Source organism: Canis lupus, chromosome 15 (genome assembly GCF_048164855.1).
Source record: "Canis lupus baileyi chromosome 15, mCanLup2.hap1, whole genome shotgun sequence".
In the NCBI taxonomy this organism is placed as follows: Eukaryota; Metazoa; Chordata; class Mammalia; order Carnivora; family Canidae; genus Canis; species Canis lupus.
Genome location: NC_132852.1, coordinates 30,392,992 through 30,418,708, shown reverse-complemented (window position 1 = coordinate 30,418,708; position 25,717 = coordinate 30,392,992). Strand labels below are relative to the sequence as shown.

Sequence of the window (25,717 nt, the reverse complement as noted above, 5' to 3'; positions counted from 1 at the left end):
TATCCTCATGTGGCTGAGAGGTGTGTTATTTCTTAGAGAAAATAATTCTAGTAATAATATCAGTTTCATTTTCATAGCATTTTTCACAATTCATACCGTTTTCTTCCCAAGTCATAGTCAGCTTGGGATTTAAGAATAGATCATGATATCCTCATTTTCAAATATGAAAACAGAGTCCTAAAGAGTTGCTTAATGATTAGCTGAAAATGACCAGTTATCTTGAATGGTGACTTAGCTTCTGGGTTGCAGCCATTCCACAGTGAATGGAGACATATCAAGACATGAAGAAAGGGATTCCAGGGAATATGTGAAGACCGTGATGACATGGGGAGAGGTGCCTTTCTCTCTGATTGGACCAAGTGAGGGTGAAGGTGAGACTTCCAAGGTAAATAGCTGGACTTGATACAGTCTCAGGCCAAAGGATGAAGACGGACAGGAAGTTCACTTAATAGAGAATTAAATTTGGAAATGACTTTAAAGAGCATTCTAATATGCCCTGTCCTTTTAGCACAAGGATGTCAAGGCTCAGACAATTCTGAGCTGGGTAACAGGTGAATTCTTTCCCACTAGCCCTGTGACTCCTAGCCTACTGCTCCCTCCACTTCCCTAAGTCACAAGTTGGAGACCTCAAGAGAAGGAGCATAAGCCTGATGGAGAAGCAAATATAGAGACAGGTGGTGTGGTTCAGAGGTTCATCACTAGCAAAATTCAGAGAATAGGGGAAGTGTCATTTCCTTAGTGCCAAGGGAACAATTGGTCTAGTCAAGTAACTGTGTGAAGGTTTCTAAAGGGGAGTGTAAGAGATTCAAAGTCAGAAGGAGGAGCTCTCCAAGTGTTACCTGCGATGAACATGTCCTGATAAATTATGAAGCTGGCATTGGGACATATCCCACATTCTCTGCAAAGATACTGAAATATTTAGAAACTTTCTATAGTGTTGTTGTAATTTGTCTTGATTTGGGGAGAGGAAGTTGAATTTTTAAAACTGCAGATACTTTCCAGTAATAGATAACTCTCTTTTGGGGGATAAAGGTAGAGCGGGGAATACAATTTCTGTCTGATTTATTTCCCTTAGAGCAAGAAACAAATAGCCTTGTTTATTATTAGTCATAGTTATTACACTATTCATAATCTGTTTTCCCATAAGTATAGTGCTGCAATGATGAATGACAACATATGTATAGAACAAAATAAATTTATTGCAGGATGTATTTCCAGTGACATGAACCAGAAATTATGTCTGCAATATGTTTAAGCTGTGCTGGGTAACTCTAATTTTGCCCAAGAACTCACCTTGGATAAGGATGAAGAAGAAAGGGTAAGATGAGCAGACACATTCCTAACTGGTATTTGATTGCAAGATCCCCTCTCTGAACACAGGGTCATGTCTTGGTCATTTTTTTTTTTATTATGCAGAGTCTTATTCATAGTACACAAGGAAATAAATGTAGAGTAGGATATATTGAAACAAAGTGACTTTTTTATTATGATTTTCCCTCCATCACAGTGATTAACATATATTGAGTGCTTACTCTATGTTAGAAACTGTTTTAAGTGCTTTATATGTTTTAATTTACTCAGTCCTCATAACAACCCTGTAAGGTAAATATAATTATCACTTCCTCTGAATAATATAAGGAAAACTAGGCACAAAGAGATTGTGCAATTTTCAAGATTAAATAACACAGCTAAATCAATTAGATCTGGGATTTAATCTCGGACTTGCTGACTATAGATGCTCCTTTCTTAATCACTACACTCTCCTGCTTTGTCTGTGGTGTGTGTGTGTATGTGCGTGTGTGTGTGGTGTGAGAATATATTTGCCTCCAAATTGCTATTGATTTATACCGCTATAATTTATTTTATGATCTTCCCTTTCCTCACTGAATTATGTTGCAAATATTAAAGCCTTACTTTTATGTTTTATTCAATTGATGTTTATCTATTCTTGTGTCAGTACCATGCTGTAATTCCATAACATCCTTTAATATCTGTTTGGCCTACCTCTTATTTTTCAAAATTGTTGCTGTTTCTCCACATTACTCTATCTTACCTTTCTTGTGTTCAACGTGTTTTCCTGACTTAGGAAAAACTCTTCCTCCAGAGTGAGGAGATGTTAGGCCAGGAGCATTTCTTTCTAATGAAGGAGAAAACAGAGCTTAAAATGGACTCTGAGACAAATAAAAAAAATAACCTTAGGATGGGGGTAGAGGCAGGGGGTTGGGCACTCTGGCCTTGCCCTTTTTTAGAGGAAGGTATGTGTGCGTGCATATGTCCATTTATAAACATATATGTTTTCATTTTTTTCTGGGCTTCAGTTGACATCTTCTTTGGATCCAGGAACGGTGAAGGATTTGGGAAAGCAATTGTTTTAGTTCACAAAATAGCAACTCTGGGTGGAGGGGACCTGAATTTTTTCTAGGCCAATGTATCTTTGAAAAGATGGTTGCAAATAAGAAGAAGCCAGTGGAATGGTAGAAAAATGATTCAGAATGCTTCAATTATCTTTCTTTTGGGATAAGTCTTGGTGATATTCAGCAAAGAATCATCAGCAGTTATGCGCTAGGTGATATTTATCTCTTATTTGATCTCTTTGTGTCCACTCAATTCTATAAAGTAGGTGGCATGATGAAGAAGCAGAGGATCAGATCAGTGGGGTGACATAACTCATCAGGATAACACAGACCTGAGTTAAAATCTTTGGCATGGTTTACAGGCCCTTCACTATCTGGCCTCTGCCTATTAGACCCCTCTCATAACATCTAAATTCAATCACACAGGAGTTTTCTCCCAGTTCCTTAAATCTGTCTTGTTTGCTGTGGCAGAGGCATTGCCCTGTATTCCCTAGAACATCTTCTTTACTTCCCAAGCATGCAGAAAACGTGCTTTATCAGCCTTCTCTGGATTTTGGTGGGACCATATGACTAATAGGCATGAGAGTGATATATAATATTCTTAGACCTGGCCCCTAAAGCACTTCACATCCTTGAATATGTTTTCTGTTCCCCATCTACATAGCTGAATGTGCAAGACCCTTGGAGAGCAGATGGCAGGGGCTCAAGATAGTGCCCCTGTTTCACTACTCAGACAAGAGCTACCCAGTTCAGCTGCTCACAGAGCTGTGATCTGAGGAAAAACTTTTATCACGTAAGTATCTAAGATTTTGGAGTGGTTTGTTACAGCATCTAGTATTACCAACCATGACTAAAATCACTTACTCTAGACTAAAGGTTGACAATTTTTTTTTGAAGGCTCTGTCAAAAATATCTTAGGTTTTGCAGGCCATGCAGTCTCTTCTGCAACTCCTCAACTCTAGTACTATAGTATGAAAATGGCCTTAGGTCATATATGTGCGTGAACAGGAGGCATGGCTGGGTTCCAATAAAACTTTACTTAAAAAAACAGAGGCAGGATTGATTTGGCCTATAGGCCTATATGCTGACCACTGTACTAACCTAAAGGACTAGAAGAACATACTGTCTAGTCTTTCTCCATCTTTGGAGACTTTTCTGTCTTTCTCCATCACTCCTAGACTCAATCTACCTTTTGCCTGGCTGAACTGTGACTTACTCTTCATACCTCAACTACAACTTGAGTTCTATCCAAAGATGTTTCCTATCTCCCCCTGACCCTTTCTCTGCCTTCCCCTTTCAACTAGGTCACGACCTATGTCATATATTCCTTTAGTAGCCACCTACACTTCCTTTTTCATAATTAGCCTCCAATTTATAATTTGTTCTATGTTTTTCTTTCTCACTATTCTGGTCCCTTCATAAGAAAAAGACATTATGTCTACTTCATTCACTGTTTTATCTCTAGAACCTAATATAGGACCTGGCACAGAGTAGATGTTATAAATACATGTTGATTCAATGGGTAACTATAAGGCATATATTATTAACCACTGCTTCAATATATAGAATCTGTGGAAACTCATCTTCCTTCCCCTTCCCTCTCCTCTTCCTCCTTGTCCTTTGGTTCTTGAGCTCAATATAGCCAAAAAGGAAGCCAAACCCACAATTATGGTATCATTGTCACACTCTTGAATGGAGAAAATACCACAGAGATATATATATTCAGGCACATTTCTTTGGTGTAAATACTGACCTTGTCTTCACCTCAGTCAATATTTTTTCTTTAAGACTATAAATCATGGGATGTCTTCTCATAAAAGCCAATCCGTGTCACAGCTCTGAAAACTAATTCCATCTTGAGCCCCATAAATGAGAAGAAGCTATTTCTGAAGTTCTGTCATCATATTGCTCTAACACCTATAAATCTGAAAAGCTTTCCAATTTTCTTCAATATTGTACATATTAAGTTAGTGGACCATTCCAAACGGTCGAAGATAGTTCTGCCATATACAAATAGAGAAGGTAGGAGAAAATGAATTCTATTTTCAGGATAAAGAACAAATACAAGAAATAATGGCGGTTTAGAATAGGAACAGAAAGATCCATAAAGACTCTAACAGGGCAACCAACATAGACAGTCCATGGAGGGGATCCCTGGGTGGCGCAGTGGTTTGGCGCCTGCCTTTGGCCCAGGGCGTGATCCTGGAGACCCGGGATCGAATCCCACATCAGGCTCCCGGTGCATGGAGCCTGCTTCTCCCTCTGCCTGAGTCTCTGCCTCTCTCTCTCTGTCTCTGTGTGTGCGTGACTATCATAAATAAATAAATAATTAATTAATTAAAAAAAAAAAAAAGACAGTCCATGGAGATGAACCTGTAGTTCTGTTAAGTGTTGGGTTTGATCTGATAAAATGTGGGGGTGGAGAACTCAAATGCTTCCTATGCAAATTCACAGTGCAGCTAAAATTACTGGGGCTACTAGCTGAGGGGTGAGAGGTGTTTTTGAGTTCCTCATGCGTTTCCCAGTGACATCTGAACCTAAGGCAGGAGTGGCAAACTCCATCTGGGAAGGGCCCAAAGGCATTTTCCTCAGAGGCAGCAGCAGCTTGCCTCTTCCCTGGTTGTGCAGTCATGAAGAGTCAGTAGGAGTTTGTGCAGGTCTGTTAAAGAAGGGGCCAGGGTGTTGATTCCTAAGTAACTGCCATGTCAGTCACGGTGCCATTTACATCCTTCAGTCTAAGACATAGCCTAAGAAGTACCTTAAATATGATATACTTTGGGGAATAAAAGTAAATTACTAATTTTTTGTCATATAAGAAAGCCTCACAGATCCCAGATTGGGAGTTCATAAAATAATAACTGGCCCCAGGATACCTGGGTGGCTCAATGGTTGAGCATTTGCTTTCAGCTCAGGGCATGATCCCGGGGTCCCAGTATCAAGTCCTCATCAAGTTCCCACAGGATGCCTGCTTCTGCCTCTTTGTATCTGTATCTTTCTTTAATAAATAAATAAAATCTTAAAAAAAAAGAATAGCTGGCCCTGATTCATTTACAGAAATGAATCAGCACCCCAAATCTGGTTTCTTGATAATAGCTGGAATCTTCATCTCTGACAAGGCAGAGAAAAGCCTAACTGGACTGTCATCCTTCTGTCCCTAGAACCCCACTCATTGGATTATGTCATAAATATTTGCTGAATTTATAAATGAATGATGCAATTGACTGGATGGATGGATGGATGCATGAGACAAAAAGAAGAAAGAAGAGAAAGAAGAAAGAAAGAAAGAAAGAAAGAAAGAAAGAAAGAAAGAAAAAGAAAGAAAGAAAGAAAGAAAGAAAGAAAGAAAAAGGAAGGAAGGAAGGAAGGAAGGAAGGAAGGAAGGAAGGAAGAAAGAAGAAAGAAAGAAAGAAAGAAAGAAAGAAAGAAAGAAAGAAAGAAAGAAAGAAGAAAGAAAAAGAAAGAAAGAAAAAGAAAGAAAAAGAAAGAAAGAAAGAAAGAAAAAGGAAGGAAGGAAGGAAGGAAGAAAGAAAGAAAGAAGAAAGAAAGAAAGAAAAGAAAGAAAGAAAGAAAGAAAGAAAGAAAGAAGAAAGAAAAAGAAAGAAAGAAAAAGAAAGAAAAAGAAAGAAAGAAAGAAAGAAGAAGGAAGGAAGGAAGAAAGAAAGAAAGAAGAAAGAAAGAAAGAAAGAAAGAAAGAAAGAAAGAAAGAAAGAAAGAAAGAAAGAGACAGCAGTTCAAAGAGAGTCTAGTTAACATTTGGTCCGAAGTCCATCCATTTCCTCATTTTCTGATACTCTTTCTCACTTCCATAATGATCATTGGTCAAGGGGCTTTATCATAACAACACAACAACTAATCTGTATGTGGTACTTTTACGTACCTTTTTATACCTAATATAAAGCATTCAGCCTTCCTTTTCTGTGTGCATTTCATTTGCTCACGTCAGATGTCAATGAATAAGCAATCACCACTTTCAGCTTCATGTGAGCAGGGCACCTGTGTGACAGGTGTTCTGCTCAGCACTCAACAGACAGGACATGTTGTCATTCTCAACATAGATTACTGGGTTAAGAGACCTCGGTCAGTTACATTTAAAATGCAAGGCTTCAAATTATGCCTTCTGAGGGAATTCAGTGTGATCATTAGGATAAGTAAACACATCAGGCATTCAATATATATGCTGAGCCAAATGTAATAAAGGAAGAAAGAAACTTTTTTTCTTCACTGTGTCATTTTGTTTTGCAACTCTAAGCGTTACTGCATGCTATAATTCTCCAGAATGATGCTTAATTCTTCAGCTAAAATGCTGTATCAGAGATATTTCAAGCTAATTATTTGGCATTATAAGATTGTATTCTGTTCTCTAATAGCTTTGCAACATACTTTTTCATGAGAGCATTAGTGATTTTCAAAGATTAAAAAAAATGATTAAAGACAAATAACGATTATCTGGCTGGGTTGCCCGGGCTCATTGTTGTGTGGGGCTGAACCTCCGCTTTGGGAAAGTCATTTTATGCCCTGCTGCCTGGATGCTGGATTCTCCTGCTAATTAAACAGCCATATTATTTTCTTTCTCGCTTGCTTTTTTAAAACAAAGTCTATTATTTTTCTATTAGGGTAAATTTAGAGAACATAAAACAGCAAATATAAGAAGCAAAGTCACTCTTCTCTCTCCTTTTCTCTACATCCCCCCCCATTTATCCATCTGTAAATATTGAGCCCCGATTATGTGTCAGGCACTGTTCTAGGTACTGATATTGTCGTGACTTGCTAAATACCCATTTCAATGGAGATTAAGGTCTGTGAGTAAAATGTCCTGCAATGTAAGTGCAGCTAGTGAGATTTGTCTTTATTTCTTTGTCCCTTTATCTTTCAATCCTTCCATAACTCCCTTCACTGCCTTTTAGAAATTCCCTTCCCAGCATGTTAGGACTCAGGGGGTCCTTTGGTCTTCTTTATGCTGACATAAAACTTGCCTTCAAGAATGGTGCTGATAAGAGTTCATGACTAAAAAGCTAAAAAAGAATTCATGACTCCTGGTACCTTATAGCAGTCTGGGGTTTCTGGATTTCTTGGGCTCGATAAAGACAGTTTTTAAAACCAAAAGATAAAAGAGAGTCTATGTTTACCTGTGATAATGCTACATGAGCTAGACAAAACAGAAGACTTGCTTGGAATTTCTATCAATCTTTGATGTATAGAAGGAGAAAAAATATTACTAAAGTATAGCTTGACAAACAAAATCTTTGACAACAATATAACCAAGGGTAAAAATAAAAGCTCATCCTCTTTACTGGTGACATTTACAGAACTGAAGGCAGGTGTGGGCAAAGCCTGGTAGGCAGGTTCCTACTGCTGTTTAGGGGAAATACTGGCCTTGCCTAAATATTTCATATTTTCCTGCAGTAGGAAGAGAGAGGAGCAAGTGGAGTGCGGCAAGGGGAACTGCTAGTAGTCTGCTTTCCTGGAAACTGCCTGGTCCTCTGAGAACATGGAAGCCTCTTTAATGGATGCCATCTCATCTTGCTAAAGATGACCTGAAAGGGTGCCTGTTATATAGCTCAAGAGCCTCTTTGGGTACTGGAGTCCTGCATTACTCAGAGATCAAAGAGAAGAGCCCTTCCTCCAGATTTTGAATATCAAGATTTTTCTCTAAAGAGATTTTTCTTCTATGCTTCTCTGGGCTGCTATGAATTTGCAGCCCAACTGAGTGGGCTAACAATGTCTTTTGATCACATACCAACTTGTGGTCATCAGAACACTGGTGACATTCAGTCACAAAAGAAAACCAGGGAGAGAGGGATCTCAAAGTGGCCTTGGTGACAAAAGGGACTTCCGCATTGAAACATGTATCTCAGGCAAGGGTGTCACACAATGAGCAGACTGTGACCAGCTGACATTTCATCAGTGAGTCGCTGCTCAAGTATTTGGAAGGGATGCATTGATCCCACTCTCCTGGAAAACCCCAAAAGCTCTCATAAAATGCCTGCTTTCATTTAGCTGTTGTTAAAACAACTAAAATTCCCTTCTCATAATTGTTGGGACATCTCAACAATATAGTCCTTTCTCTCCCAGCTTGCAACTCAAACAAATATTGTTTCATTTATTTCTTGCGGGTTCCCCAGTCTCATACCCATGTAAACAACTTTTCATGTTGAAAGGCATTTTCCAGGACTCCCTGAGGGTGGCAGTATTGTTCACACGTGAGTGACTAATACAAGAAATTAGGCACCTGTTAGGGAAATGATTTAAGGAGCATGGATTTACACTATCAAAATGAGCAAAGAATATAGTGAGGAGTGAGAATTCCTTTGGGCCTAGAGTATAACTAATGCCCCCAAAGCCATTTGTTCCAACGTGCATACGAAGTGCAAAAATAAAAGATGAAACCTAAAATGCTCATGTCAACAGAAATAGATGAATAAAAGTGGCAATGCAAACACTATTTCAAATAGGCTCAATTCCAGATAATTACTTAATACAAGCTTACTACCCACAATGCCGTAGGGTCTATGAGTTAGCCACAGACAGCTGGCTGGGCAGATTTAGATGATGTCAATTCACCAGGAATTTTCCAGGAGGAGACAGGCTGCTATTGCTCTCATCCAACTTAACTCTCCAAGAATTTGCAATTCTTATTAGTAAACACCCTATTGTCCTTTGAGTTAAGTCATTTGGAGGTCATGTAGTAAGACTGGTCTAACAAGATATTTCACACTTATGCTTACATGAAAACAGCTTCTCAGAATACTCCACAGTGGAATTGAGCAGCTAAAATTGAGTGAAATTCATTGGTAATTTTAAATGGGAAAAAGAAATCATTATCCATAGTATTGATTGGTAAAGGGATGTCTATTTCTAGGCACAGTCAAATCAATCACTTCCTGTAATCACTGTGTCATTGGGCATACCTGATGATGATGTCATAGTGTCACCTAGGAACTTGGTAAATAATTGATGTTAGACTCTGAGTGGAAATTTTTTTTTAAGATTTATTCATGTACTTTTCAGAGAGAGAGAGAGAGAGAGCACAAGAGAGAACATGTGTGCAAGCATGTGTGAGTGGGGACAGGGGCAGAGGGAAAGGAAGAGAGACAGTTCTCAAGCAGACACCTTGTTGAATGCAGAGCCCTACATGGGCTCAATCCTTGGACCCTGAGATCCTGACCTGAGCAGAAATCAAGAGTCGAGTCGGACACTCAACCAACTGAGTCACCCAGGCGCCACCCCCCCGCCCCAGTAGAAATTTCAAAAGGATACATCAAGCAGATGAAAAGGCAAAGCTGCCATTTAGTTTCTACAAACAAGTCAGGGATGTAAGGAAAGCCCCTGAATATGGAAAGCTGGGAATATCCAGGTCTTCCCAGAAGACTTCAGATTGAGACTTCCTCAATTTCTAGTTGAATCACTTCTACCTTTTATCGTTTGTGGTTAGTGGGGTTTTCCAGTTTCTAGGATTCTTAGAGAGAAGGCACAGATATCTGTATCCATATTTAAGGGACAAAAATAAGGCAGTGTAATTTTCCACTCTGCATTGCTTGATGTGGCAGTGAGCTGCCTGATATTGTATCCCACATCAGTGTAAAGGGAAAAAGAATAATATCTTTTTTACTTAGAAGACAACGTAGGAAGTCCTACATCTCGCAATGACCAGCTGATTTAATGGCAGTCACCCCAGTGGCTCAACTCCAACAATGAACCCAAAGCTTTGCCTGCCAAGTAGCCACAGCTGCTGCTTCTGCCATTATTGGAGCCTCTACACTCCCAACAGAGTTTCCCCTACCAGATTTCTGCTTTCTTCCCACAAATGAGACCTGGAAGATATACATGTGCCCAACTGTAGACCAAATAGTTGGATGGGTTATTCTTTAAAGGAGAGGAATAAGGAAATATGTGCCAGCCAACTGACATGTAAACTACAAAAGAGATGCCTTCTGTCTCTGTTGAAGAGAGATCCCAGCACAGCTCAGTAGTGAACTCCCTGAGTGCTGTCATCTCTGTGGTGTCCCGTGATTACTAGTCTGCCATTTACCCTTCAAGGGCCAATCCTGAAGTCAATGTTGGTGCTATGCCAACAGAGATTCCAACTAGCTTTTTTTTTTAGTTAAATTAGTTATTTTGCAGTAACTGTGGAATTAGGGGACTCTCACTTAAAATCATTCCAGTTTCCCAGTCTAGACATGGAATATGCAATTTTAAGAAAGTAGAGACAAGGAGCAGGGAAGAAATCAGATTTTAGTAGGGCTTCAGACAGTAGGTATAATCTGCAACAGGGTTCTGCTACTACAACTATTTTTGGTATCACAAGTATGCAGAGGCTGTACCAGGGAGTTAATTTTATAAATATAATAATAAAAAAAAAAAACACAAAGGACCTACATTGGCATTTCTCATACTAGCACTTGCATAGGAAACACCTGGGAAATTTACTACAAATTCAAATCTCTGAGTGCCACCTGTTGAATCAGAGCCCTGGTCCCTTAGCATACAGGCAAAAAATTAGGAGAGCTGATTTACAATTTAAATGGAGCTATGGTTCTCAAAATGTATGTAGTTCTCAGACTAATAGTATGAGCACCACCAGGGAACTTGTTAGAAATATACATTCTTGAGTCTTACCTTAGACCTACAGATCAGAAATGGAGTGGGCCCAACAAGCTGTGTTTAACAAGCCCTCTTGGTGATTTTGATACATGTAAAGTTTGGGAACCACTGGAAAAGAGAGTTCTCTATAGGCCTATAATGACATGAATTAGCTGTTGAATCAGAAATATGTGGGGGTGGGGCTCTGAGATCTGTATTTTTATTGTGCTTCCCTGGTGATTCTGCTGTACACTTGTTTGAGAGCAATCGATCTAGAAGAACAAAAGTTTTCTTTTACCGAAGTATTGCCTGTTACCTCCAAGGCTAAGAACCAGATCATTCCTCTAGTTACTAAAAGCTCACCTACTTGGGCGAAGGGCAGGATAGAAACATAGATGTGTATATCCTTTACCAGCTTAGTGTAGATTCGTGTAAGTGAGCATGTGTATGTAAATATTCAAAATAATGATCAACTCTGCCCAAAAGACTGTTACTGTACTATGTCTAAAAATTAACCAGTTCTTCCTTCACTTTACTACATTGCTTGAAACTTTACCAATTAGAGATATATTTAGGTTAACAAACATTTAAAAAATTCAAATATAAGAGTAAGAGATTTCACAAAAATAGAATGAACATTCCTAAAATTTGAATAGAATACAAAGGACCCTGGGACAGCTGAATGGCTCAGCAGTTAAGCTCTGCTTTCGGCTCTGGTTGTGATCCTGGAGTTCAGGGATCAACGTCCCACATCAGACTCCCTGAGGGGAGCCTGCTTCTCCCTTGCCTTTGTTTCTGCCTCTCTCTCTTTTCTGTGTCTCTCATGAATTAAAAAAAAAAAAAAAAAAAGAATACAAAAGACCCTGAATAGACAAAATATTCTTGGGAAAGAAAAATGAAACTGGAGGCCTCCTGATTTTGAATTACATTACAAAACTCTAGCAGTTAAAACAGTAAGGTATTGGCATACCTTATAGACACATAGATAAGTGGAACAGAATAGAAAGCCCAGAAATAAATTCATGTGGATGTGGCCAATTAACTTACAACAAGGGAGCCAAGAATATACAATTGGGAAAAGATGGTCTCTTCAATAAATGATGTTGGAAAAACTGGACAGCCACATGCAAAAGAATGAAACTGGATCCCTGTCTTCCACTGTACACAAAAATTTACCCTGAGTGGATTAAATACTTGACTGTAAGACTTGAAGCCATAAATCTCCTAGAAGAAAACATAGGTACTAAGCTCCTTGACAGAGGTTTCAGCAATTACATCAAAAGCAAAAGCTACAAAAAAAAAAAAAAAAAAAAAAAAAAGCAAAAATAAGCAAGTGGGACTATATTAAATGAAAAACCTTTGCACAGCTAAGGAAACCAACAAAATGAAAAGGCAACCTACTGAATGGGAGAAATCATATATCCGACGAGGGGCTAATACCCAAAATATATAAAGAATTCATAAAAAATCCCAAACAATTTAATTAAAAATTGGGCAGAAGAACTGAATAGACATTTTCCAAAGAATATGGCCAACAGGCACATGAAAAGATACTCAAATCAATCATCATCAGGGGAAGGCAAATAAAAACCACAATCAGATATCACCTCACACCTGTTGGAATGGCTGGCATCAAAAACACAAGAAACAACAAGTGTTGGCAAGGGTGTGGAGAAAAGGAACCCTTGTACATTGTTGGTGGGAATGTAAATTAGTGTAGCCTCTGTGGAAAACAGTGTGGAGGTCCTCAAAAAATTAAAAATAGAATACCCTATGATCTAGAGTTTCGACTTCTGGATTTTAATCCAAAGAAAATGAAAGCACTAAGTTGAAAAGATATATGCTATATGATATATGAAAAGATATATCATTTCATCACATGATATTATCCATATTCTAAGATAGGGAAACAATCTAAGTGTATATTGATGGATGAATGGATCAAGAAATTGTGACGTATACATATAGAGTAGTAGTATTCAGCCATAAAAAAGTATGAAATCTTGCCATTTGTGACAACATGGATGAACCCTGAGAGCATTATGCTAAGTGAAATAGGTCAGATAGAAAAAGACAAATACCATATGATCTCTCTTATATGTGGAATAAGCTAATAGACACATAGAACAGATTAGTAGTTCCCAGAGGCAGGGTAGGGGCGTGGGGGTAGGAGAAATGGGTGAACTTTTTTTTTTTAATTTTGAAAAATTTTTTAAATTTAAATTCATTTCCCAGAGTTAGGAGTCTCTCATGTTCTGTCTCCCTTTCTGATATTTCCCACTCATTTTTTCTCCTTTCCCTTTTATTCCCTTTCACTATTTTATATTCCCCAAATGAATGAATGACATAACATGAAAGACTCCTAACTCTGGGAAACGAACAAGGGGTGGTGGAAAGGGAGGTGGGCAGGGGGTGGGGGTGATTGAGTGACGGGCACTGAGGGGGGGCACTTGATGGGATGAGTACTGGGTGTTATGCTATATGTTGGCAAATTGAACTCCAATAAAAAAAAATAGTAACAAAAAAATAAAATAACAAATAAAATTTAAATTAATTAGGCAATATATAGTACATCATTAGTTTTAGATGTAGTGTTCAATAATTCGAGTTGCATATAACACCCAGTGCTCATCACATCATATGCCCTCCTGTTTTTTAGTTTAAATAAACTGAAGTTTTTTAAAAAAGAAAGCAAATGCATAAATAAGTGTTAATATTAGAAGAACATTTAGAGATCACTAATGTTATATATTTCTTGTATATAATAATACCTGTTCAGTACCTTTTCTCCAAGTGACATTTGTATCTGCAAATAAATTTCTCCCAGATGATAAGGTAGGCACTGCCCACTACCCCTTGCAATTCTATGCAGGAAGGTAGGGAAATAGACTACCACGACCAGCTCCAGCAAGATACTGTTGGAAGCCAACAGCCCTTTGTTATAGCTCTTTAGGTTGAATAAACAGGTCTATCTCATGGGGCCGGTTTTTAAAGAACATACAAACTGCCCAGAAGACTCACAGATCTAATCTCTCTGAATGAGGGGTTAGTGTGTCTCTCAGACATCACTTGGTATATTTTGACAGAGCCAGCCATTTTCCTCATAATCACCTGAGATACTAGGTATGTTCATCATGGCTGGACACCATCCAGACTGCCGGCAAGGTGCAGTTCATCTCCCAATGCAGTCTGTCCATTGCCAGGAAGAGGAGGAGAGTGTTCTGCATCCCTACAGAAAAAACACTGATATTCCAGTCAAGCACAAAAATTATGGAGTTTCTGGCAAGTTCTGAGGATCATATTTGGTTTGGTAGGTCCAGATGCTTACACAAACCAAGGTCATATCTATGTATGAGGCCTGCTGATAGAGCAGCCTCTGTCGGGTGAGGAACAGACTACTTCTGCTGAATTGTGCATGGAGAACATGAAAAAGTCTACTGCTGTTTTTTACTATCCATATTTTTCCTAGTCTTTGTTCTTTTCTGTCTGGAACGAAGACCTCTTTCTAAGCAAGACCCCGGCTACCCACCAAACCTCAGAATCCTACCACTGTCTCTGTCTCTGTCAACCTGCTTCAGGAGACCTCTCTTCTGCTTTGATCCATCACCTCTTTCTCAGGCAATCCAGATTGGCCATCTAGGGGCAGATGTTTTCTTGCTAGGAAGAGGTAGAGGTACAGCTGTGTGAGAGTTTAGTAACTGACATTTGCATTCCCGAAAAGCATATGTACTCCTTTTCTGTACTCTAAACAAAGCCCTCTATAAATAATACATCTTAAACATGTGGCACTGCTACCTTCTCTTGCTGCTTCCCATTAGTTTAGTACCTCTTGATGATGAACGGCTCTTAATGAAGTTGTTGCTTTTAGATATCCTAAAAGCAACAGGCTCATAAAGATCAATCGGAATGTTGAGTAGAAAGCAACCTTCCAGAAGTAGAAACAAAGAGTAATGCTCTTCAATTTGTGCTGTACTCTTATATCTTCCTGTGAAACTGGTGAATCTGATCCTACATGACCTCTTGGATAGAGAGATCCTTCATCTGCTTGGACATCATATTAAATCATTCCTTGAACAAACACTGAAGCTTGCATAGATAGCATTCTCCCTGGGAAAATCCCAAGGAATGTGAGTTTGGAAGCCCATAGATATGACACTGTGTATAATAGGAAATGTAACTTCCTGAAATTAGGTAAGATGTTAGTGATTTTGCTATAAGACTCACCCTCTAGAATAATCAAAGATGGCCAGAAGCTATTGGTGATTGACTGATTGGTTGATTTAAAGATTTTGTTTATTTACTCATAAAAGATACAGAGAGAATCAGAGACACAGGCAGAGGAAGAAGCAGGCTTCTTGCGGGGAGCCTGATGAGGGATCAATCTCCAGACCCCAGGATCCGGAGATTGGACCCCAGGATCCGGAGCCAGAGGCAGACACTCAACCACAGAGCCACCCAGTGCCCTGCTATTGTTGATTTATGCCCCAAGTTTTGGAGTTTATGTTATACTTTCAATAGACTTGATAACTAATTTAAAGAAAAACACAAGAAATATATTTGTTCTACACAGCTATGATCTTTCTGAAGCTAAAGGTGTTGTTCACTTCTGACTCTGGCCTGCATTACCCAGACCTAGACAATACTCACACCAGTTACACTGAAAGGGATCATAGTCTACTGGGCAGAGCTTTTTGCAGCAATCTTAGGATCTGAGCCTACCATTCTTGGCCCCTCTCAATCAAATTAATTGTAGTCTGCGGTGTAGGAATGGGAGTTAATAGTCAATAAATTGTTCTCTGGTAAATTGTGGGGACATTACATTGAGATCTTCATACCTTGAAGAAGTCCTGAGACTATGACAGCTTAAAGCCATTGGAATATGATCAGATTAATCTATTCCAGACCAGCCTGGCCTCCTTCTTCATATAATTAGACCTCATCAAACATGTGCCAAGCAGCTACAGTTGGAGGACCGATGTTCTCTCCTGGAAATGCATAGGTCCAAAGGTGGTTTTCCTCAGGAAAATCTCCCTACTGAGAACTTTGTCCCTTTTAAAGACACATGACCATTTCCATTTGAGTGACAGGGACACTACATAAAAATCTACTATGGATATTAGTACAGTGATTCCTCATTCTTTCACACTTGTCTCCCTTCACCCTATGTGTTCACTGTCATCCTCTTTGTTCATTGCTTGTCTGGCTTCTCTCATTTTCAAACTCATTCTTGGTTTCTACTTTCCTTTTGGCTACTTGAATTTGGCTACTTCTCTGCTTATTGTTTTTGTTGTTCTTTTGCCAAAATATTCTGGATTGGAAATTGATTCTCTCTTGGGACAAGACTTCAAAAATTTTCTCATCTGTTCCATATGCTGAAACTATGGATAACAAGCTCCCTGCTCTCCTCTCACTTGAGGGTCTGGAGGTTGGGTTGATTAATATTTTTATTTTTAGTCCCTTAAAATGCACAGGGCATATCCAGGAGTATGGCCAGAGGCATTGTGTCATCTGGTGGTACTAAAATCTCTCTGATTTGCCTCATCTTCCCTATCACTCCTATTTTCTGACTGTTTTGCCATCCCTTGCTCATTGGCTTTCATGTTCTCTCTGATTACTTTGGCTTTGTGCCTTGGTTCTACCATCTTACTTTAAAAAAAAAATTGCAACCTAGGACTTTGCAAACTTAAAAAAAAAATATCTGTGCCGGCTCTAATAGTGATCATTTTTGAGATTATTCCATTTTGGCTCTGGGTCTCACTCAGCACTAGCTTTTCCTAGCCCCACTGGTTACATGCATGTTAGGCCATGTTGAGGGAACAATAGTGTTGATCCTTTTTCTGTAAGTTCAGCTTTCAGGGGTTTGAAGGCAATGGTGTCCCTGCAATTCTAGTTCCTTTATCTACGCATGTGACCTAATTGTTATGTCTCTTTACCGCCCTGAACCTTCTCTACCAGATACATCCGAGTTTGTTCATACCCTTCCTGGTGTGTGGTTCTCAGAACAAGACAAATCAGCATCACACTTAAGGTACCATCATGCCATCTGTTCCATGCACTAAGGTATTCCTTTAACAGAGCCTAAGTTCATATTTGAAACTTTGGCATCTCTTTTACAACACTAACGTTCATGTTTAACATTTGGTTAGTGAAAATCCGGACACTTTTCTATACTGTTTGGATATACCTTGTCCTTTCTATAACTGTACACTTCTCATCCTTCGAAATTCTTCCAAAGCCTTCATTCTAAAAAAAAAGAAATAAATAAACAACTTGACACTAAGTACACTACAATGCTTTTCAGACTACACTTCAGTTTAACCTGGAATTCTTCAGACTACACTTCTAAAATTAATCCATGTGCTTGCTTATCAATTCCCAGAATAAATTAAATTTAAAGAATTTTTTCAAGATTTAGCATATTTTTTCAACACATTTACATCTTATGCCACCTGTCTAGTAGTGCTCAACTGTGCAAGTAAAATAGTTATATTAGTTTTTTTATAAAAAGCAGTATTACTTCCAGTACTTCTGCCTTAAAACAATTTTTTGCTTCTGCCATTTGATGTATTACAATGTATCCCTCCTCTTTTATGTAATTCACTATCTGATCAGAATGGTACCATTTGTTATTAATTAAACTGCTGACAAGGCCTCCCCAATGCAAATAAAATGCACTAATTTGAACTCATAGGGTAAGGTAGGTCAGTGAGTCTGAAATGTCTCTCTCTAGACATTTCGATTTCTTCTATAAGGACATCATATGACCTTGCCAAAGTCTTTCCTACAATTCAGATTCAGCCAAAGCATTCATTTCATCAACTAATTGTGTGTGTGTATGTGTGTGTGTGTGTGTGTGTGTGTGTGTGTAATCGGTTGAGCACAATTTGTTCTTGATGGATCTTATAGTATCTTTTGGTATTCTCCACATCTCATTTATGTGCTCACAATTCAACTTATACCAGAATTTTTATTAATATTCTATCCCAGAAATTTGCCTGGATTTCATGTCAGGCTTACAAGTCCATAAATGACAAGCTCCATCTGCATCTTTTTTTTTTTTTTTTTTAGATAAGAGGGAACACCTTTACCCAATTGCCATAATTCCACAAAGTACTACAAATTCTTGAGGAACACTACACCACAATATGTGTTTTTTACAGTTACAGAACCAAACCACTTCAGAGATGCCAGGTGCTCTTTTATCCTACCTTCTCCATCTATCAATATTTCTCCTATCTCTTCCAGAATAAAAGTCAAGCTTGCTGACAAAAAGGTCTAATGCAAAGTTCAAACTGAGTTCCTTTCTATCTCATTGTCATCTATTAACACTACATCAGTAACCCAGGCAGCTGATAAATACATTTCTTTTTACACTATTTACTTTTAATATGACAAAAAATGTTTGTTCGCCTTCTTAGCAATTTCTTAGCTATCTGAAAGTTTTCAGTATTTTAATAGCATTTTTAGAGATTCAAACCAATTCCTTTTCTTTTTTTTCCTTTGTACAGTATCTCCCTCAATCCCTCTCTTTTGCATATGCCTACAGAAATGTGTTTCTAGAGACTTCACTATAAAAGGGAATTGGTCTCTTTAGCTATGCCCTCTCTTTGTTTCTTATTGGGATCATTTATAATTTTATTGTCAGGATACAATTAAAAAAATCTGCCCACTCTCATGAATCGTCTTCAGGTTTATCATGTCAGATATGAATTAAGGTGGAGGGAAGAGCTTAGAGGTTTCTTCTTCATTCAGCTTGTTTTCTCAGATGCATGGGAACGAGGTTGGTTAGGAAGTGTATATCCTTCCACGCAAAAAATAAGAAAAATAAATAGTAGAAATGAGGCTTTAAAGTCCTCCCACAAATTGTTTGGTTGACGAAAAATAACCAATGGCATTTAAATTCAGTTGTAAAGAAAATCTTCTGAAAATATCAGATTTCAGAAACCACCTGGTTCCATGGTATTAGTCCCCAATCCTACTTTGCTGCCACAGTAATAACCTGACTTCTGATTCTCTTGTCTCCAGGACATTTTGTTTCTTCTCATTCCAGCTCCAGTTCCTTATTGGGACTGCAGCCAATTCCTGATGTACCTGCACATAATTCCTGAAACTTCCTTTCTGCACTGGATCTGTCTCCCAACCTCTCTTACATTGACCCAAAGGATTTGCTTTGTTTACAGTCTTGCTCCCTGCCCCATGACAGTCTTTAGATAATGACATCAATCTAGATTTATCTGTAGTTCACTATGATCAAAGATGGTGGATATTCCAATGTTAGCCTGTGTCAGGCTCATTACTGAGTTCTCAGAATGCATGGAGTTTCAGAAAGAGGGAACATTTACTCTTCTCTGGAATCAATATAAAACCAATTTTCTAAAGAAGTTTAAATGAAATCCATGACTATATTCAGATTCTAGACATTTGACAGAAGTTATAGTTTGGAATTGAAAAACATTTTGAAATGTGAAGTGTATACTTGGCTACATGAAAAAATATAGTAAAATAACACAAAAATTCCTTATTTGGTTGATAAAAGATCAAATATACAGTTTGGGGGAAATTTTAGTCTTGCTGAACATGTTAAATTCAGTGCCAAATGTCATTTGAATGTCTCAGGAACTATACCTATATTTAAAATTTTCAAGACAATCCATTATTTCCATTTTAGAGGGGAGGAATCAGAAGTTCGGGGAAGTAATCTGAATGATGTTTTTCAGCTCGTAACTTCTAGAACTAGCTAGATGACCAACCATCCCAGTTTGCTGAGATTGCCCTGGATTTAGCACTCAAAATCCTTGATCCTGAGAAAGCCCTCAATTCCATGCAAACCAGGACACCTGGTCACCCTACTAGTGAGCCCAAATTTGGAAAATTCTGAAGCCCATGGTTTTGCCCTTTAATTGCCCAGCTTTTATCTGCTCTTATGAGTTCTGGAATATTCTTATAAAACACTTCCGTTGAATATTAAAATACTGATAATCATCTGCTGGAAAGAGAAACAGCCTTTTAGCCCCTTCAAGATCTACCAGTGATTTTTTAAGACCTCTTACTTTTGACATACCAGAACTTTTTCATAACTCACTGATTTCTTCTTTGTCCAACTTCCAGTTGAGTCGAAACAATCTCCCTAAAATACCCCTTTGATATTAGTGACCTTATACTGACAGGACTTGCTTTCTTGTTAGAGCTTGTTTGAATTTGACTTACAAATATAGCAAAAGTATTGACATCCTGAAAAGAGGGAAAAAATCATGGTAGTAAGTCTCATGACTACATTTCTAACTGTTTTAGCATTTCTTTGGTGAAATCAGTTTGATTAAAGGAATTTGCCTTTTAAAATTTTTAGTTATAAAAGAAATAAGTCATGAAGATGTAATGTACAGCATTGACTATAGTCAATAATACTGTATTATATGCTTGAAAATTTCTAAGAGATACATCTTTAAAGTTCTCATCACAAGAAAAAAAATTTTTGTAACTATATGGTAGTAAAAGTTAACTAGAGGGCTTTAAAAATTCTTCAGTGTGGATTTTGATATTTCACATTTCATTAACTCAACATGAAAGACGGGAAGAAACATTTCCTAATTAGATTCATAAATCATAAACTGGAATTAGCATCACTACAAAATTTTAATGAATTCAGAAGAAAATGCTGCATTTCCAAGTACAAGATAAAACTTTTCCATTTCAAAGAGGGGGGGAAAAAAGTAGGATGGTCCTGTGAAGAATGCAGCTTAATGCTCATGTTAAATCTTCCCAACTTCTTCTAGCTAGTAGCAAACGTCTCCATCTTTGCTCAGCATAGAGATGTTCAAATTTCATAACACCAGCTATTATTTGATTCATTGTCAGGCTCTACGTTACAATGTGGAGACTCCTAGCTGGGTTTATCCCTCCAACATGCTAAGTGTCCTGTTTTTGCTGCTCAGCAACTTCCCCTCATCACTAGGACATTTTATCATCTCATGTCATCACAACAACAAGAAGGGTGAGTGCAGCTCAGTAAGATAATTTGAGAGAGAGATCCCATTCCTATAACTTTTATTATACAGTATTATAGTAATTGTTCCATTTTATAATAATTGTTAATATCATGCTGTGCCTACTTTATAGTTAAACTTTATCATAGGTATGTATGTGTGGGGGAAAATTCGTATTATCCAAGGTTTCAGCCATCCACTTGGGGTCTTGGAATGTGTTCTCCATGGATGATGGAGGTGCTCTTCAGCCCTTCTCTCCTCTCAGGGGTCTTCTCAACTAGAGAAGTGTTTCTATGCTAGGAAGTCATACTAAGTACCAAGAAGGATTATTAAATACCTACGAGGTGTCAGGCACCTTACTAGGCATTGTGGATACAGAGGTACATATGAAACGGTCATTGTGCTCAGGGACTACTCAAAGCATAATGGTGAGAATCAGCATAATACATAGATAATTACTGGAAAGGGTGGGAAGTGTTAATATGGGGAAAGAAGAGAGTGCTGCAGAAGACAAGGGAGTAGTGTGATTTGGGCAATTATATGTGATATGGACAAGATCAGAAAAGAGAGCTGGCAGTTGGAAGAGAGATTGAGAAAGTGGTTAAGTGGTTTTCCAGTGTCCAAACCAGCTCTGGCCAGATCCTGGGGAAGACTGCTGCCCTGGGCAGCCTTCCCTCTTGTGGGCACTACCTCATAGCAAGTTCCATACATCTGTCTGCCTGTGATTGGTTCCTGCCCCCACTGAACTATGAGTTTTAGGGTCAAATTCCTCACTCAAAAATTCATTAATCTCATCCAGTGGCTGCTTATATTTTTTTCAGTCCTCAGCCCCCTGAGCAAGAATACCTACAGTTTGTTCAGTTGTCACTCGCTATTCTTTTGCCTAACATGTACCCAATGTGGGTTTCCCTTCTTTGTCTTAGGGGCCTTGTCTGAAGTTACATTAACTCTATGGGCATTCTGCAAAGCCTGGAACCAGGAGTTCATATCCCAAGAAGGCTCCCCTCACAGACTTCACATTAGGGAAGCCAAGATAAGAGCTTGGTGCATGAATGACAGCTATACATTGCCTTTTTCCTTTCCCTATGAGGACAGGGCTGCTGGGATGGAGATGGGAAGGGTGCTGATCAACTATTAAGCTTTTTGAGATATGAGACATTGTGAAGCAAGAAATATGTGCAATGTGCATTAATTTGCATCCTACTGGTACTGAATGCTTTCCATATAGGCATTCCCAGGTACATTTCAAGAAGATGACAAAAACAGCGAAAAGTTGACCCCATTACCAATACCTTCTTGAACAGTGAAAGGCATGCAAATCCCACATTCCCAAGTTTTTTCAACAGGGTTATGTTCACCTGTTCAGATGATCGAAGGACATCGATTTGTCCATTACTCCTCTAAAATAGTGTCATGTTAACTGGGATCATCAGAAAGGAGGGAGCCTGAGAGTATTTCTATTTGGGTGTCTGAGTTACTAAGGGAGACAACACTACCAGCAGAATGCAAAATACTTAGAATCTTAAAAAAGTTAAAAATAAAGCAAGGGCATATGGAAGCAACAGCAGGACTTGTGCTCAGAGTCTGAATCTGTGCAGAGCATGGGGTGTCTGGACTTAGAAGTCTCTTGCAGCTCCGCTAGTCTACCCTCTGCTCTCCACGGCAGTGAGAGGGGTGGGAGGCCCCCATAGTGTCATTGAGACAAAGGCAGCAGAGAATAGCTTTAATTAAACAATTAAAAATTTTTGTTGAATCCCACTATTCTAACCCAACAATTGCTTTTTGTTTTTCCAGTTTAATTCATAGCTTTATTCCCATAGGGAAATTTTTTTTTTTTTTAATGTTGCTGCCATATTGCATATGTAACTGTATGACTTGTCTTTAGGAAAGGAAACCTCAGGAACATTGATTTCAGGGACATTTTCCATGTTGTTTCAAAGGCTTTATGTTTATCATGTTTAATGACTGAATAATACTCCACTGACTGGACGCTTCATAATTTATATACCAATTCCCTCGTTGTTGGACATTTAGGAAGGCTATTGTTTTTGGCAGACTTCCGCTGCTGCAGAATTCCCAGCTGTGTGGGCTGAGATGGAAAAAGGAGAGATCATTCCAGGGCAAGCCAAGATTAGATGCTGGGGAGCATGTGGACAAGATGCCAAAATTTAATCCATGGAGCAGAAGTGGAGTGGGAGTGGATTAGGGTTAGAATCCAGGCTAATACAGAAGAGCTTATCCCCCACCCTTTCTTGTTTTAGTTATTTTTTTATTTACCTTTTATCTCCATTCCCCAATCCTATTCCTCTAATTCTTCCATAAATAACCATTCCAAAGTGTTTTCCAGAAGTGGCTATCCAGAGGTTATTTGTAATTCCAGTGAGGGTCATGTGGGCAGGCTTTCTGCTGGGCTCCTGCCAGCATGAGGGTGAGGGGTGGGAAGGGCAGGTCGGGTGGAGGGAACCCTAGTCAGAAATGCTGGGTGGATAGGGCTGCTTGATGCTGGAATTTACCTGTGCATAGATAAAAGACAGTCTTTAAAATCAGCTTCTCATTAGTTAAGGTAGGCTCAGGTATATTTATAGGAGCCATCAAACATTTAGGGACCAAAGGACAAGTGGTATTTTTGTCTCCTAACTGCACAAGATTGAGGTTCAGGTCAGTGGGATGGAAGTTCTCCATGCAGTCATTCTATCCCGCTTTCTTCAACATGTGCCTTTGAGGATCTCCCTGAGTATCTCCATTCCTGCCCACAAGAAAGGCCAAGAGAATGAAGGAGCATGAGTGGGAAGTCATATGGAGCTGGGATTCAAGTAGAGATACCACATCTGTTCACATGCCATTGTAGAGAACAGAGCCATGGGGGGGATGTGATCTAACAACATGAGAGCCTGGGAAAGGTGGTCCCAAAGAGAAAGAAGAAACTTGGGGGTATGGTGGGGGAGGGCAACTAGTGGTATCTGCACAACCAGTGACAGTACATGTGACATTTTGGCCTCCCATCTGCCTTTCTCCTTTGCCTTTTTTCTCAGTTGGTTCAGAATTTTTGCAAACAAGGGCACTATTTGAGAACTCCTTAAAAGACTCCAACAAAAAATATTTTGGCAACACATTGATATTACCGATATGAGTATACTCTCTCAGTGACACCTGAGGGAGTGGAGGAGGGAGGTTGGGGAATGTTTGAGAAAAAGAGAGGTAGAAAATACTTCTGTGCAATGGGGTCTGTATAAAAATCCTAAGTTCACACCCACTGTGGGGCCATATTCACTGTTTTTAAGGTTACAACTTTATCGTTATTGACAACTCATAGGCAGACATTTCAATTGCACGGGCCAGCATCTATTCTTTAGCTAGTAATTTTAAACTCAGACTTCCCTACACCTTTATATGCCTCATCTTTGTTCACTGAATCAACAGTTACTAGGTTCATGAAACAGCTCCTATTCTAGTGCTACTAGTACATATAAAACATCAAAGGCTATCAAAGTTTCAAAACAAACTGAATTTGAAATTGTTTGAATCAAAGATAAACTATGAGTTATACAATGCTTTTAGGATAGGAGAAGTGATTTAAAAAATGACAAGGTAAAATTTGATTTATAAAAAAACTGAAACAGCATTTGAGATCTAAAAATAGGTTAGACAACTGAATGGAAAAAAAATAAGCCTTTTCTTCTTAAAAAGCATTTCACTAATCGTGAGCCAGAGAGAAACCATCAGGTGGAGCATCCTCTATGAATTCAAGAAGGTGTTTGCCAATAGCAGTTTTTACAAGGGCAAGGAGAGAAGAAACTCTTTTCTGTATTTCTCTAATCTGTGCTAAGCTGCTTCCTTACCATAGCCCCGTTCTAAGCCCCTCATGCCTAGTAAGCAGCAATAAGTAGACCCCCTGGGCTCAAACTTGGCAGCTCCATTTGGACTGTGTGACCCCACATTCCACTGGCTTTTAGGAGTTCTGGGGTATGAACAGGAATCCCCACAAGGGCCCCCTCTCATTGTGTGCTTACTGTGTGCCCACTACTGGGTGAGCCACTCTATGTGCTGTGTTACATTCAGTTCTCATAGCCTTCCTGAGAGGGAGGCACTATCATTTTTTGCACATTGCATATCAATAAAACTCGGGCTTCGGATATCAAGCTTCCCTGAGGTTACATGGTGAATTAGGGGCAGGAATCTGGGATAAAAAGCCAGGGCCATTAATACCTGAACTTGAGTATAAACCATTATACTATGCCACTTGTCCTTGGAACCACAGAGCATGTGCAGGCACCACATTCTCAAGTTACAATATGCACACCCTTATTATTGTTTTTTTTTTTTATATATAAAAATACTGTCTTTGTTTACAATATCCTCTTCTCCATGACCCTAAAACTGAAACAAAATCGTTTGTAAGTATCTCAGAAGATACTTATTGGCTAAAGTGTTTAAGAGGAAGAGGTGTGTGATTTGAATAAGGCACCTAATTTTTTCACACTAGAAAATGAGGGTACCTACCTCATAGAGGTCTTTTCCATTTTAAAAGAAATGAGGTGTAAGGAAATCTCTGTAAACTAAACAATTAAATACAGATGATTATTGTAATTGCTATGTGGACAAATCTAGAAACATATGAACGTGTTATGGAATATCTTAAGATAAAAATAAAAACAACTAGTACTTTGGTGAGGAAATGCTTCCAAAAACCTTATAGGTCCTCCCCAGTTTTTTCCCAATCAATCTATGCATTTTTGTTTTGGTACTTTTTCTGAGACTTCCTTGTCCACCGTCTCTCATCTGAGCCTCTGGGATTGTGTA

General features: G+C 38.7%; 1 long non-coding RNA gene across 1 annotated transcript; it reads left to right on the top strand.

Annotated features, from left to right (window-relative positions):
* The first annotated feature begins 1,200 nt into the window (after positions 1–1,200).
* LOC140605509 (uncharacterized) lies at positions 1,201–8,702 on the top strand. Its single transcript, XR_012008160.1, has 3 exons — positions 1,201–1,318; positions 3,019–3,147; positions 7,758–8,702. It is a non-coding gene; the product is annotated as an uncharacterized lncRNA (long non-coding RNA).
* The last annotated feature ends 17,015 nt before the right edge of the window (positions 8,703–25,717 follow it).